The sequence below is a fragment of the Gopherus evgoodei genome, chromosome 10 (assembly GCF_007399415.2).
Source record: "Gopherus evgoodei ecotype Sinaloan lineage chromosome 10, rGopEvg1_v1.p, whole genome shotgun sequence".
NCBI lineage: Eukaryota > Metazoa > Chordata > Testudines > Testudinidae > Gopherus > Gopherus evgoodei.
In genome coordinates this window covers 22,503,001-22,519,655 of record NC_044331.1, presented here as the reverse complement: position 1 = coordinate 22,519,655, position 16,655 = coordinate 22,503,001, and positions in this window count along the sequence as shown.

Genomic DNA, 16,655 nt, shown 5'->3' with positions numbered 1-16,655 from the left:
GCGTAATCAGCGGCTAGGTGATTTGCCTCAGCCTCCCACCCCGCCATAAAGGTCTCCCCCTTACTCTAATAGAGATTGGGGAGCACACAGCAAGCAGCAATAACAAAGGGGACATTGGTTTGGCTGAGGTCTGAGCGAGTCAGTAATGTGTGCCAGCGGGCCTTTAAATGGCCAGATGCACATTCTACCACCATTCTGCACTTGCTCAGCCTGTAGTTGAACAACTCCTGACTACTGTCCAGGCTGCCTGTGTATGGCTTCATGAGCCATGGCATCAAGGGGTAGGCTGGGTCCCCCAGGATAACGACAGGCATTTGAACATCCCCAACTATTGTTCTCTGGTCTGGGAAGTAATTCCCTTCCTGCAGCCGTCTAAACAGAGTAGTGTTCCTGAAGACACGAGCGTCATGAACCTTTCCCGGCCATCCCATGTGGATGTTGGTGAAACGTCCCTTGTGATCCACCAGTGCTTGCAGCACCAGGGAAAAGTACCCTTTGCGGTTTATGTAGTGGATGCCCTGGTGCTCCGGTGTCAAGATAGGGATATGGGTTCCATCTATCGCTCCCCCCGCCCCCACAGTTAGGGAATCCCATTGCAGCAAAGCCATCCACTATGACCTGCACATTTCCCAGAGTCACAACCTTTCGTAGCAGCAGTTTACATCACAGCAGCCCCCAGAGTAGATTTTCCCACTCCAAATTGATTCCCGACTGACCGCTAGCTGTCTGGCATTGCAAGCTTCTCAACTGTGAGGGCTGCTCTCATCTTTGTATTCTGGCGCTTCAGGGCAGGGGAAAGCAAGTCACAAAGTTCCATGAAAGTACCCTTACGCATGCGAAAGTTTCGCAGCCACTGGGAATCGTCCCACACATGCAACACTATGTGGTTCCACCAGTCTGTGCTTGTTTCCCGGGCCCAAAATCGGCGTTCAATGGCTTGAACCTGCCCCATTACCAACTGGATCTCCAAAGCGCAGGGGCCCACAGTTTGACAGAATTCTGTGTCCATGTCCTCATCACTCTTGTCACTGCTCTGCCGTAGCTGCCGCCTCCTCGCCTGGCTTTACAGGTCCTGGTTCAGCACTGACTGCACGAGAATGCATGTTTAAAACGTCCATGATTGCTGTCTTGAGCTCAGCAGGGTCCATGCTTGCCATGGAATGGCATCTGCACAGTTCACCCAGTAAAAAAAAGTGCAAAACGGTTGGCTGCTGCTGCTTTCATGGAGGGAAGGGTGAGGCTGTACCCAGAAGCACCGGTGGCAATGTTTTTTGCCCCATCAGGCACTGGGGTCTCAACCCAGCATTCCAATGGGCGGGGGAGACTGTGGGAACTATGGGATAGCTACCCACAGTGCAATGCTCAGGAAATGGAGGCTAGCCTCGGTACATGGATGCACACTGCTGAATTAATGTGCTTAGTGTGGCCGTGTGCACTTGACCTGATACAATCTGTTTTAAAAAAGCAGTTTCTGTAAAATCAGAATAATCCCGTAGTGTAGACATACCCACAGAAGAAGAAAAATAACCACTGAAGATCCCTAATCTGTTTAGGGGAATAACCATTGCATAATCCCCCGAGATTTAAGAAAACACTGTAAGGTTGTCTTTACACTGATCAAAAATAGATCTGCGCTACACAGCCAGTACAACTCCACCGTTGATAGCAACAGTGGGACCTGTAGCGTAGTTACGTCTCAGGCATTTTTTGCCACCATATTATTGTCCAATCCTGAGGTGCTTATAAAATGTCTATTTAAGTAAATGTGTGTTTTCCTGAGCAAGGACTTCAGGATTGCACCCTTGTACTTTGTTGCGTCTTCTGAAGAGATTTTATTTGCCCTAATTGAACATATAACCTTAATCATGTTTATACAGATAAAGCAAGCTCGTGTTTCCAGTGACTTACCAGCAAAGCAAATTCAGATTGAAAAACATTGTCATTAATCACTCTTGGCACTTCAAGTGCTCAGGACCCAAGTCTACTGCTAGTGAAGTCAAGGGACGTTTTGTCAGATTTCAAAAGAAACTGGATCATGCCCTTATCTATGCTGGATAAATTTGGTGTGATAGCATGCTAGGAGAGCCAGAGAGTAGTTATCTGAATGTAAAATTGCTACCACTGGTGCACAGATGATTCTATCACTGTTGTATTGCATTTCCTCTTATCAAGGCTCTCTCCTACTGTATAGATGCCATTATAATTGATGTACTTTATTTTATTTTAGGTAAGTGCTAAAATAAATGAGATATTTGGGGCCAGATTCTCAGGTAGTGTTACCTGGCGTTTCTACGTGGAAGTCAATGGAACTGTCATCTGACACCAGCTGAGGATCTGACCCTTGAATGTATAATTACCACACTTAGCCATGGCATTAAGTGGAATTGTATGTAAACAGTGTAACCTAAAGAACATTAGAAATTCAGTAAAGCCAGAAGTCCAGCTTTTGATGGAAAATATCCTTCAGTTTAAGAGGGCACCTCCAGAGTTAGTCATACCATCCTATACAATTAGATGCAATTAGTGAGAATTTTGGTTTGGAACCCAGTCTTCTATTATTTATTTTATTAATTATACTAAGACTGCCAGTAATTCTTGCTTGCAAGCCAAATGTGAGATAGACATCAGGGTAGTAGGCTAGATGGACCTTTGGTCTGACCCACTATGGCCGTTTATTATGTAACTTTTTTGCTTCATCTTCTCTCAATGTTTTATTGGCCAACTTGGTGAGAAACACTCTTCAGAATATTTGATCTTTTGGAAGTTTTCACGTACCCTTTTTTAGATGACATCTTGTTGAAAGGCACTTTGTGGTTTTTTGTTTTTTGGTTTTTGTTTAAATTCTGGTTCCTGACCCTCCCTCACCTTTCTAAAGAAGCTTCTGTTATCTCAAAAGTCAAGATAAAATAAGCCTTAATCCAGAATCTCTTTGTACCTTTGCGTTCCTGGGAGCTTTACTCTGTAATTTCTGCCGTATGCAAGATTTTGATAGATGATTCAAAACTACCCTCCACCAAGTTGCATAATGATAAGGCTGAAATAATCCACAAAATATGTCCTGCTACATTGAAAAGATAACTAGTGCTTTCTCTAAGACAATCCAAAGAGACAAAACCACTAGGCTTTCAGTTAGTTTAAGGCATTTCTTTTTTGGAATCTTGATTTGAGGCTGTTTGTTCAGATCAGTCCTTTTTAGACTCAGTAAACTAGGTGAGGTCAATCACAGATGGGAGTATATTGCTATTTTCAGCTAGGTTACCTTGCATTAAAACAAAAGTGCATGTAGCTGTGGAAGACTACAGATGTGATCAGTTTCTTCTGTGAACAAGAAATCTTTTGCAAGTATCTAGGAACTGAAACATTCAGATCCTGACTAAAAACCAGTCTCTTTTGGCTAGTATTCTGCCACTAGCCTAAGCTCTGAGCAGTGTCCTTTGCCACTCCACTGCTGGCAATTTATATATAGTAACTCAAGTGATTGTTTTGCATTTCTAAGTTACAATAAAACATCTAAATAATGCATACTTGCATCTTTCCAAAGATCTTTATTCTTCACAACTTGATCAATTTCTCCCCCACTCTCTCATCAGCTCTACTATAGTCTACTCATTGTGTAACAGATTCTCTGCATTGTGCCATTCCCATGAGTGGTACAAAGTGAGTGGAAACTGCCTGCAGGGGCATCACATCCTTTGGCACAGTGTCAACTCTCCACTTCCCACCATGCAGCTCCTGGAGTTGGAGGGAAGGGACTGGAGTATGATGCACTCTGGCAGTGCCCAGCTGACACATGTCCCTAAGATTCCAGTTAGTTCAAGTTAGAGCAGCCCCCGAGTTTATCGTCTTAAATGTTCCTGGGAATAATGGGTATTGCTGTCCATTCCTAAACAAATCTCTGAGACTCCATTAATCTAATTATGGCTCCCAAACATCTTGCTTCTTTATTAAGAAAGAATACACAAGCCCAAGTATCTCACTCTGTGTTATAAATAGATTTTTAAACTGAATATCCTAAGAATATCTATGCTTAATACTTTTGGAAATCTGGAAGGGGTTGATTCTGGTCAATCTCTGTAAGTGGCCTTCCGTTGTGCCTGTTTGTGTTTTGCAGGATTTATCTTTAATCTTCTAGAATCCTGGCCTAATTATCAGTTGGAAGAAAAAAGAACCATAGCTGAGAGTTAAAATCCTATTTGGGAAGAAACCAAAATATACTTCAGAGTCTTCAGCACTGCATTGAGTTTTACCATTCTTCAAAGGGTTAGGGTGATTTATAGTACTGTACTCTGAACTATACTAGAAATATAGTGAGTGTGTCTCTCTGGAATGTTTAGCTTCTTTGGGAGGTCCATCTAGATTGTTGACTGCTCTGTATTTTCAACTGTAAATAAAATATTCTCTTCTCACCCCATCCCACCCTTCTAGCACAGTTTAAATGCTTTTACATGCCTGCCCTTCACTAAACAGTCAGGTTCCAGTCTTACAGTCTGGATTAAGACTATTTTACCTGAAATAAGATTTCTTGCATGAGTAAATATTAATCACCTGAGTAAAGGTAGCAGCAAGATTTGGCCTAACTCTGCTCCTATTGAAGTCAAGCTCATATTTAAAGGAAAACCATTTGTCAGTTGATTTTTGATAGGAACAGAGGGCGATGTTGAGTGCTTTTGAAAATCCTTCCCTTAGTGAATAAATGACCAATTATTATTCCGATATTTTCCAATCGTAGTTTCCAAGAGTGTATATTGTTACGATTCCCAATCAAACTCCTCTTTTTTTGAGTTACTTGTCCAGTGTTGCTTATCTTTTATCAGGATGTCGGATGATAACATCTATTTATTCCCTAGAAGTGAGAGAAGACTATCGGCACTTTTACTGCTATTATTGATTATTAGTGACCTTTCCTCTGGAACTCCACTTAATCCCCAAAACATTTATTCTTAAAAATGTAGAACTTACTTTAACCATGAAAGTATTCTGTCCCATCATACATTCAAATGACAGCTGCATTCACTGTCTTAATCTACAGTACATCACTAGTCTTGAGCTTCTGGGAAGTATCCCTTAAACAGAAGCTTTCACAAAGAGAGCAATCATCACTACAATAAGAAGACAGTTAAGCAGTGACAGGTTTTTCCATAACCTGCTTAGAAAAAAATCTACAAAATATGGACACATTCTTTAGCAAATATGTATTTAATTAACTGAAGTATTATACTACAGTTTTCCTTTCCATATAAAAATAGAATATACCTGTGTTCTAAAATGTATAAATCTTATGTTAAAGAGGTAAATGACACACTGCTTAGAATTCGTTGGGTTTGTTGTGGTTCAAAACTCTTCCAAGATATTGTCATATTTTAAATTATTCACAAGTGTTCTGGGCCAAATTCATTACTGCCGTTACCCAACTGAATTATATGAAGATACACCGGAAATTCTTAGTCATTTTATTTCTAAAAGTTCAGGGAATGAGACAAAAATTGACTTCAGTGGTGTTCTGCTAATTAATTATTATTTGCATTGCGGTAGCGTCCAGGAGTCCATTGTGCAAGAGTGTACAAACACAGAACAAAAGATGGCCATCAAAACAACCTTTTAAGGTTATTTTATAATTGCTCTGTGTTGCCAATGTTCTTTTCACCAAGGAAGACCCAGTCCCTGATCTTAGGAGGATACACACCTGCAGGGACAGTTATTTCTTTCATGTTCCTGAAAACTTTTTGTTCAGGTTATTTCCTACCTTTCATGAGCGTTTTTTTTCAATATTCTGTTCAGTGTATTGGGTGAAATACTTCTGATCACTTGAAACAAATGTAGTATCATGTAAACAGCCTTAGATGAATGTTTGTTTTCCTCATTTCAAAACAAGAAAGGTAATTTGAAAAATATTTTGTGTTTTGATGTCATGCTCACCTCTTAGAGGCAGATACTTATGAACAACAACCTGTTTTTTATTAAATAAACTGAGGGGGAGTGGAAATATTGGCAAACATGAGTTCTGTGTTTAAAAACAAAAGAATTTGGGTGGATGTTCATCCTTTCTCACCTTCTTTTATAACATAGTTAAACATCACCGAAGGATGGTGTGGGTGCTTAGATCTTTAGCACTAACTGATTGGTCTCCTCTCTAAAAGGATTTAAGGCACTTAATCCAAAGAATGTTTGCATAATGTGCTTTAATTACTATTTAATTTACAAAAGTGTTTTCCCTTCTGTTGTGTGCAGTTAAGGATGGCCCTGTAGGTTGCCACCAGTGGCATTTGTTTTCTCCACACATCAGCCTCTCTATAAAACTTGAGGTTTTCATTTTTCCTGGGCAGAAGATGATATTCCTTCATTCTCAGAAATGCACATGGAGCATATAACGACTGGGTCACTCCACAACTGAGTGTTTTCAAGGAATGACATCACTAATTAGAATGCAGTGATGTAACCATGTCAGTCCCAAGATATTAGAGAGACGAAGTGGGTGAAGTGATATCTTTGGCTGGACCAACTTCTGTTGGTGAGAGAGACAGAAGTTGGCCCAGCCAAAGATACTACCTCACCCATCTTGTCTCTCTCCTATCACTACAATTTAGTGATTTTTAGTGATTCTCCAGTTGTAACTATAGCTGGGTGGTAAGAGAACAAGGCCAAAGTAAACCTAATTCTGGAGTCTTAGTGTTATGCAGCAAGACCTTGGACCTTGATAGGACTAGTTAATTTTTAATACTATGCTACTGCATGGATTGATCCTGTGTTCTTTCTCTGGATTGAATGCTTGTGTTGCACGTAAGTGTAGTGAAACTGAAAGAATGTGTGCTTTTAAACACATTTTAAGAGAGCCCACGTACAATAGGAAGAGCCACTGTTTTAATACCAAAACCACAAATAGGAGAGTCCTACTTGTTGGGAGTGCTGTTCATCTGTGGATCTCATCTCAACTTTGTCAAGCACTTTGAACCTGGAAATACATTCACACCATCACATGCATGTAAAAATGAAGGGATTTGGAGTAAAATTGCTTTCATGTTTTTCTTGACTGACTAGTCTAAATTATGACTTAATAGAATTTGTATGCAAATAGTAATAATTCACTGACAAATGAATCTCTCCATATAATTTAATTTAAAATGGGACTCTGTGTCTTGGAGACATTAGATGTACAGGGGAAAATGTTTCAAGAATAGACCCTAAAAAGATCTTTTAAAAAGAAATACTGAATGTATGTTTTTTAAAAAGGTAAAATGAAACCATCTCCTCATCCTGTAGTAAGGATTTAAATTCTACATCTCCGAACGGCAGGCATCTTCTGTCCTTAAGAGATAAAGAAAGCTGTTGCAAGGGTTTATTTATAGCTTAGGCTTATGTCCAAGAACTAAAGGAGACCAGAAGGATCCTCGTCATCAACTTACTATAACAGCATTTTCAGGCCTAGGCTAGAGATTCAGTCCTGATAGCCCTATTTTAAGTGTGAATGTAGCAACAGTGGTAGTGATGGTTGAGGAGGCAGTTGCGTCACAAGCCCCGATTTTCAGAGACTTGTAACATGCCAGATACTCGGGGTTAATGTTTCAGCTGAGACCAAACACCAGAAAGGTGAAATTGATGAATAAACTTGTCTTTGCTTTTCAAATAACTCTCAAATTGCTTTGTTTTAAAACTTCGTTTGCTATAGATTTGTTAGTTCCTGATCTCATTTGCACTGGTGTAAATGTGGAATATCTCCATTACAGTCCAGTGAATTTGCACTGGAGTATATGAAATTCTAGTCTGCAGTGAGGGAGATATTACTGAAGAAATTGGATTTGGACGTAATCAGTCATGTATTGCTTCTCCTGGAGCTCAGTGTTTTTTTTTTTCACATTAGCCAGAGTATGTCATGAGAGGAAAAGGAATGCAAGGTGCACCACCCACAGGACAGCACATATTCAGCTTGGTCTCCTTGCCTTATACCTACTATGGATTTACACCAGTGCATGGTTAGTCAGAACAAAATGTCATCTTTACACCTGCTTTTGCACAGGTGTAAATGACTACACAAACCACAAGGCTGTAGAGAGTTAGCCCTGTATTCTGAGTGGAATCCCAGCAAATATGCCATGGAGACTATGCTCATATGCTGTGCACACACTTTATTTTACAGGAGGAGCAGAAATTTGCCCAGTGCCAGCCTCCACCTGCTAATTGTTACAAAAAGAGGGCAGTGCCCTAAGCGAGAGGTTCTCAAACCGTGGTCTGTAAGCTCCATTCAGGTGGTCTGCCGATAGTTCCCTCTAGGGTGCACGCCCAGATGGCCGCATGTGAGAGAATGAAAGGCCAACCACCTAGTTAGTGGAGGTGCACAAGCGTGGCTTTGTTAATTAGGTGCTCAGACCCTGGAGAAGACACACATGTAAGGTGAGGTGATAGTCCTGGGGGTAATAGTGGGTAACTGGGAGGGGGCAGTGGGGTGAAAAGAGGAGGTCGGGGGAATTTGGGATGTACATGAGAATCTCTGCATTCATTTTAAAAAAAAATTATTTCTCATGAAAATGTGAACCCTACCAGTTGAAAATCCAAAAGGTACTCCCCAAAAAATTTTTATCTCCTGACTTTTTAACTCTGACCTTTTTTTTTTCTTTTGAGGGAAGTACCTGACTCTTTTTCAACACTTGGTATTGGCAATGCTACTCTGAATTCTGGGAGCAGCAGTGGCATTTTCCCTTGGAGTAGGTGTGTCAGAGGAAAAGGGGTCCTCTAGCCCATAATATAGACCTTCCTCACAGGTGATTGATAGTGACTAGCATAACTGCATCCCCCTTCCCTTGTGTTTAATCTAATTTTAAATAGATATACAGGTACCACTTGCATGAAATTATACCATGAATAAATTAGCTAAACAGTCAATGGGCACCTAGCAAATACTAGGAAATTAGAACCTGCAATTCATCACTGTTGGAGATCTAATGATGATGGCAACAGCGGACTTTGTAGCTTAGACAAACTAGGCATTTTAAATCTGGCTGTAAAACTTTCAAAAGCAGCTGTGGGCCCTTTTTAAAAGTATTTAGGTGTTGAAGATGTAGATAGTTGCTTAGTGGCACTTTCAAAAGTTTTTAGGTGCCTAATTCCTTAGGCTCCTAGACACTTTAAAAATCCCACTAAGCATCTAATGACAAAAGCAATTTTAGTCATCTAGGAGCCTAAGTCTCATTGATTTTCAATGAGACTTAGGGCTTGTCTCCCCTTACTGGGGGATCGACAAGTGGTGATCAATCCACTAGGGGTCGACTTAGTAGGTCTAGTGAAGACCTGCCAAATTGACCACCGATCACTCTCCCGTCAAGTCCAGTACTCCACCAGAATGAGATGCATAAGGTAAGTCAACCAGAGAGTTTCTCCTGTCAACTCAGTGCAGTGTAGACACCACAATAAGTTGACCTAAAATACGTCAACTCCAGCTATGTTATTCGCAAAGCTGGAGTTGCGTAACTTAGGTTGACTTAGCGCCATAGTGTAGACCTGCCCTAAGTGACCTTTCAAAAGTAACTTAGCCCCTTAAAGGTGGGTCTACACTACGGGGCCAAGTCTACCTAAGTGACGCAATTCCAGCTACATGAGTAACGTAGCTGGAGTTGACGTACCTTAGGTTGACCTATTGCGGTGTCCATACTGCGCTGGGTCGACAGGAGAATCTCTCCGGTCAATTTGCCTTATGCATCTCTTTCTGGTGGAGTACTGGAGTTGATGTGGGAGTGATCAGTGGTCGATTTAGCAGGTCTTCACTAGATCCACTAACTCGACCCCTGGTAGCTCGATCCCTATGGGTCAATCCCCCAGTAAGTGAAAACAAGCCCAAAGAGTGTGCAGTTACTTAGCCACTTTTGAAAACTTTTCCCTGTGCTCATTAAGCTGTTGGCAGTAAAGTCTGAGCCCTGTTTTTATGCTATGGCTTTAATTTTTGCTATCACTGGGAGCTACAGATGCAGATCCAGTATGAAAGTATTTATGGATTTAGTTCATTATTTTGATTTCCAAAAAATGGATCATTACATGCCCTTTACATTTACATTTGTTTTTACCTTGTTTCTCACATGCTTTGCAACACTTTAAAAAAAAATTGCTCTCATTAAACAAAAACTTCTACAACACTGTTTAACTCTAGTAGTAATCTTTCCTCCTCCTCCTCCTCCTCCCCCCTCTCTTTGTTCTTCAGTCACCATGTTTGAAGTAGGATTAAAAAAACCCACCAAAGGCTGAAAAGTAAGACAGCACACAATCTTGCACTTGTGAGGACTTGTGTTTTTCAAACAAATGCCCTTTCTTATCCCTACCTGGGTATAACCTTACTCCGGCAGCTGGCTCGGAAGCATCTCCTGGACAGTGAAACATACGAATTGCCAGACTGGATCAGACCTGTGATCTGTCGGAGAGGATTCTGGACTAGAGGCCAGTGCTAGTTGCTTCTGAAGTACAAGAAATCCCCCCAATAATTGTATTCCCCCACCCCCATCACTCCAACCAGCAAAGGCTTCCTTCTAATCCCTAGCATGGGTTCTCAAACTGGAGGTCGGGACCCCTTAAGGGGTCATGATGTTATTATATGGGGGGGAGTCGCGAGCTGTTTGCCTCCACCCCAAACTCTACTTTGTCTCTAGCATTTATAATGGTGTTAAATATGTAAAGAAGTGTTTTTAATTTAAAAGAGGGGTCGCACACAGAGGCTTGCTATGTGAAAGGGGTCACCAGTACTAACTACCCTAGCAGTTAGTTTGGTTTAAACCCTGAAGCATTAGGTTTTATATTCTTTCCAATACTTTTTTTTTTTTTGCATTCACTATTATAACTCTGGCTCTTCTTGTTCATATAAACATCCAATTTCTCTTTAAATCTTTATAAATTCCTGGCCCTCAAAGACTTCTTGTAACAGTGGTCTAGTTATGCATTGTGTGAAAGCGGGGGTTTGGTTTGGTTTATTTGTTTTTTCAGTTCATTTTAAATTTGCTGCCTTTTTGGTTTCATTGAATTTCCCTCACAACACAAGAGTAAGGGGACAGCAGATGTTCCTGTACCACTGTGTGTGTGTTCCATAAGCAACGTAAATTGCTTCAATCTCTTTTTTATGAGAATTTTTTCCCATCCCCTCTACTCATTCTCCTTGCCCTTCTCTGAACTGTCTCTGATTCTTCAGTATTGTTTGAGTTGGGGTAACCAGTAATGCACACAGTACATGTAGTATACATCGATATTTTCTTAACTGACCAGTAATGCTGTGTGCCAACTGCTACGCCACAAGATTGGTTCATTTGGTAATTCTTTGAGGGACTAATTAACTCTGCTAATGTGAAAGTACTGAAGTGCTAACCCTCCAGCCCTGCCAAGATTGAAGAATCGAACCATTGGTAGCCCCAGTGTAGAAAACAGTTAATCATGCTGTGCTGCTTCAGTGGCATTTGAGGTGTCAGTTCTTCTCTTCTGTAGAAGAAACAGACTGCCTTTCTGTGAGGGAGGATAACTTTAGCGAGTTAATAACTAATGAATCCCTCATGAAACAAACAGTTTACATGTGCAAATATAAATAATTTGGCAATTCTATTGATTCGTTTCAATGTTCTCTCTCACAAATATGCCTCTGTATAAGAAATCAATATGTATCAATTACTAATGCTAGCAAATGATAGAATAGTTTTATTTTTAAAAGCATGAGGGAAGCTCTTATAATTAAAAAAAAAAACTACATAAAATTAGAACTAGAGCTGTGCATGATCCAGAGTTTTCCTCCCACAGAAAATGTGCATTTCTGAGAATATTTGTTCCAAACTGGAACGAAAAGTCAGAAATGTAAAATTTTGAGTTTAATGGAAAATTGCAAAAAAAATCCCATTTCGGAGGAACCAGAATGGAATCTTTCTAAAACTTCTGGGTTAGCTGAAGTAAGCCAGGCTGCCAAGGAGGTGGGGATCCCAGGGAGCCAGGCTGGCTGGCCGGCCAGGTTTCAGTTAAAAGTTTCAATGTAATCAACTTATTTTTGAAGGAAAATTTCAGTCATCAGCATTTTCTGAGGGGAAAATTTTTCCATTGAAAATTGTTTGACCAGCTCTAGTAATAACCTTTATTGCAACAAACATTGGCTGTATGTGGATGAACACCAACCAACTTTTAGAGTAATGAGCTATATTTTGTATTTAATAAAAGTACTGGAAAGTTAGCTTGAGCTGCTTCTCATTTTACAAGTTTTTGGAGGCTTTGAAATCATCAAGAATACTTCAGTAGTGAAATTACACTATGGAGAGAAAAGTAGTTGACATAACTTGCTCCTCAGGGAATGGATAGTTCTTTTGTATAGGACCTAGCACAATGGGCCCTAGTCTGTTACTGGGGGTTCCTAGGTGCAACTGCAATACATATAATGATGAATAGCTTAAGTAATAAAGGGAGAGGCTTACTTTCTCAAATGTGACTGTACAAGTGAAGGAAAAAGTGTGCCTTCTTTGCTTCCTTATTGCTGTGAATGGGCTGAGTCCCCACCCTGTCCCCTTAGAGGTCTCAATCTGAGTTAGTGTCCAGACTTGCATTCTTCCTGGAGTCTGGCTTTATTGGTAACTCATTAACAGTAGCATAACATAACCCTCAGCTTATGCCTCCTCCCTGGTGTCAGCTGTTCCCCATCCAGGACTGCTCCCATCCTAGTTCCCTCTCCTCTGGGAGAGAAACTTCCACCTGTCCTAGATCACCAGGGAGAGTTAATGAGCCCCACCTGCCACAGTGAGCCTGCAGGAGACTTTGTGCTTGATGTTCTAATATCCGCTCAACGGAAGAGCTCTTAAGCAACTATGGAAAAAGAGGGACATTAATTGGCAGTTTTAGAGCCCCTGTGCTGCAATCATTTGCCTACCTTTGCCTGAAGCTGATGCATTGGGAACATATTTGATGAGCAAAGTGTTGTCTATATATTCATTTTGCTAGACTAAGCCATGCTTGTGAGGTTCCTTGGAGGTAAGGTAAAGGAGGCTGTCCAGCCGCATGTGATATTCTCTGTGAGCTTTCAGTTCCTAAATCAATCCAATAAAATGTGTTCTCTGCCTCATGCATAGTTTATTAATTTGTGACATTTATTGTTATGTGTGTAATAAGTAATCAAAGTTCTAGTCCATGAAAGTGACTATTACACAATACATTAAAACATTCTTTTTCATATCTAACTCAGAACACTACATAAGGGAGAGTGCAACTAACTGGAAATTGCTTAAATAAAATGAGAGGTCTGCAGCATTTGGTGACATGTGGAGCCTTCTTGTGTAAGGAAAGGTATGGCATGTTGATTCCCAAGCCTAGCACTTCAGTGAGACGCATGTTAGATGTTATCAAATTCTGCTAACCTAACGGGAAATTCTGCACTGCAAGATGAAGTGAAATTTGTGTGTGCATCTTTCTGGTATTGCAGAGAGACAGTTATTCTGTAGGATTATTCAGGGATGTTGGAGAACTTTTTGTTCTCATCTAGGTTCCAGTTTTGAGATTGTAATAAAGATGGTTAAAAGAAACTTGCACTTGCCACATGCACAAACAGGATATGAGAAATGGAGCGAATATTGCTCTTATTCATATTAAACATATTTACTGGCTTATCTAGTTAATCTTTAATTTGAACGAGAAATTGAGGGTGACATGCTGGCCCTATTGAAGTCAAAGGGAGTTCTAGCTATTGAGTTCAATGGAGCCAGAATTTTATGCTCTCTGAGTGCTATTGGCTTGCTGAATGACTGCAGACAGGTCAATTGGAAAAACTGAATCATAGAAAAGTAATCTGTTAAATTGGGATGATGATACTTTGGTGTCCACATGGAAACTTAATGCATGTTGTGAATCCTGACTGGCAATGTGGACCCTGTTACCGCACACTAAAAGTTCTGTGTACACAGGTCCACGCAACCAGTCAGTGTGTGGTTAGCTGGGTGCAGATTGACACCACAGCTTGAGGCGCTATAAGTCTGTGCAGACTCCCTCTAAGTATCACATCCCAATTTAACAGATGGAAAATGGAAGCCAGAGACTCAGTGTAGAGAAGTCCTTACTCTCCTTTGTAAAGTGCCTTGAGATCTGTGGATGAAAAGTACTGCGTAAGAGCTATTGATTTATACTTATTTCTACTATAATAAAAGAATAATTAGGGAGCCAGTTGGACAGTGTGTAGTCAAGAAGAGGCATACTATGAATATATGTGGCCAGATTTTCAGACATACCAAGCACTCACAACTAAAGTTGAATTAATTGGAGCGGTATGCGCTCAGCCTCTCTGAAAATCAGACCAGTAAAGTAAAATGTGTGTGTGTGTGTGTGTGTGTGTGTGTGTGTATCTAATCCATATATAATATGAGTTAAACACTGATCATATTTGTCAAAAACATATGGAAACCCTGCCCACTGCATCACACAGATCTGCTACCATCTGTTCACAAAGAACTACACTGAAAAGAGAAGCTTATAGTGTAATTCTGTTTCCATTAAAGCTTGCAGAGAATCTGATTTATTATAGATATTTCTTTTGAACAAAGACTTGATCTGAGTCCATTATTTTTAAATTCTTGTGACTATTAACAATTGAAAGAGCCCATTTCTGTGTAAACATCCAGTTACCCTCTAGCTACTGAGAAAGCAGACTTTGGTTGGTTGGTTTTTGTTTAAGATTATATTCCCAGAGAGTATATCTAATAAAACCAGTAATTAAAACAGCAGGGCAAGCTGTCTCTTTTTGGACCATACAGCAGTGCCATAATTAAATGATTACCTAGCAAAAAGGCCTGGTTTCAGCATAACCATTTAGTCCTGACTGACTTTTTGTCAATCTCTTGATTCCTTTGTGTTCCCGCAGGCATTATCAGATTAAGTACTACAATCAAAACATCCACACTCTGTCTTTCATGAGTCTTCACCATAATTTTTATCTAGCCAAATAACTTGTTTTTTTGTTTGTTTTTAAAAAGCACTTATTAATTCCAGAGCTGCCTAAGCTTACTAATTAAAACCAAGGTTATGTGACAATCTAGCTATGTTGGGGCCCATCAGCCTAAAGCTACTCGGCCATCAGTATATCCAATGCTGCGGGTTTGAGAAGATATGGGAAATTGACCTTAAACATGAACTATCCCAAAACCAATGACAACATTTGATCCAATGTGCAGAGAGTCTCGTGTTCAGCATCCACTACACAACCCTTATTCTCTCTATTACATATTAAAAGGTAACATTTGTGTTGGATCTGTAGTCAGTCATGGCACTCTGCTGCTCAAAACACCTCCCATTTTGTCTGTTCCCAACATGACTTGTGATCTATGAACTTAATAATGCTTTAAATCCTCAACTCTGCACTTGGCAAGGGGATAGCTACGATGTTACACCCCATGTTCTTCCTAGAAATATTATAATTTTTAATGCAAGATGGGTCATGAGGTATCATTGAAAAGGTTATGATTTACTGAGTGTGATTATCATATTTGTATGCATGTATCATTGCTATATCTGAAGTTAGGAATATAGATTCTGTATCAATTGCAAAAGTGCATCTGGGAAATGCCCATCAGACACTAGGCAATCAGCCTCAATGGGCCATTAGGAAGAAGAACAACAACACTTGGAAGATACTAATCTTCTGCCTTCCTGGGTGTTGCTTTGACACGTCAGGGTAAGGTGATGTCACCTGGTATGGAGTACCACCTTGGACACTGTTGGTATTTTTCCACTGGAAACAAAGGATTCATGCCTTATATAAATTCTGTTTAAGGCTGGGAAGTGAGTCAACTAGGGCTCTTCTGCATTGCCTCCCTGCTCAAGAAGGAAGACTCTGAAAGCACCTGAAGAGACAGAGAAACTAAACTGGGGAAAGGCCAGGGCTGAGTCAGGGGTCTAGTCTGTAAAGAAAAATAACTTGAACTCTAAGCTGCAGAAACTCTGCAACCTACTCGAAACAATATTTAAGCTGAGAAATTACATTTTGTAACCTGTTTCTTTAATTAAGCCTAGGTTGCATATTTTGTTTTATTTGCTCAGTAATCTGCCTTGTTCTGTTTGCTATCCCTTATAATCACTTAAAATTTACCTTTTGTAATTAATAAACCTTATTAGTTGTTTATTCCAAAACCCAGTTTATGCAATTCATATCTTGCAGGCGGGGGTGGGGGAGAGAGGAGGGAGAAGCTGTGCATATCTCCCTCCCTGTTGAGGAAGCGGGGGACTTTTATGAGCTTGCGTTGAACGTATCTCTCTGTACAGCACAAGACAATACTATTTTGGGGGTTTACACTCTGGATGGTGTGTGCACCAGGGTGCTGGTCTTTCCCCTACCTGAATCTTCCTACACAGAGCTGATTTCAGTCTGAGTCTACAGCTGGATGTGGCCTTGCCTGGGTGTGTCCTGGAAAGGGGCTTGAGAGCTTGGCACAGCAACCCAGTACAAGGGGAACCCAGGTTGGTAGGATGGATGGGCTCAGTGCAACCCCAGCATATCCAGAGGCACCGCAAAAGGGGGAGTCCAACCCATCACAATAGTGATGACAAATATTCTCTGTTGCTGGCTGGTGTAGCTGGTGCTACAGCTGCCCCTAGTAGCTCTGGAAGGAGGGAAGCATACTGGGGACAGGCAGGTGTGTGGCTGCATTGTTCCCATGCTTCCCCAGTAACACAATGGAGCA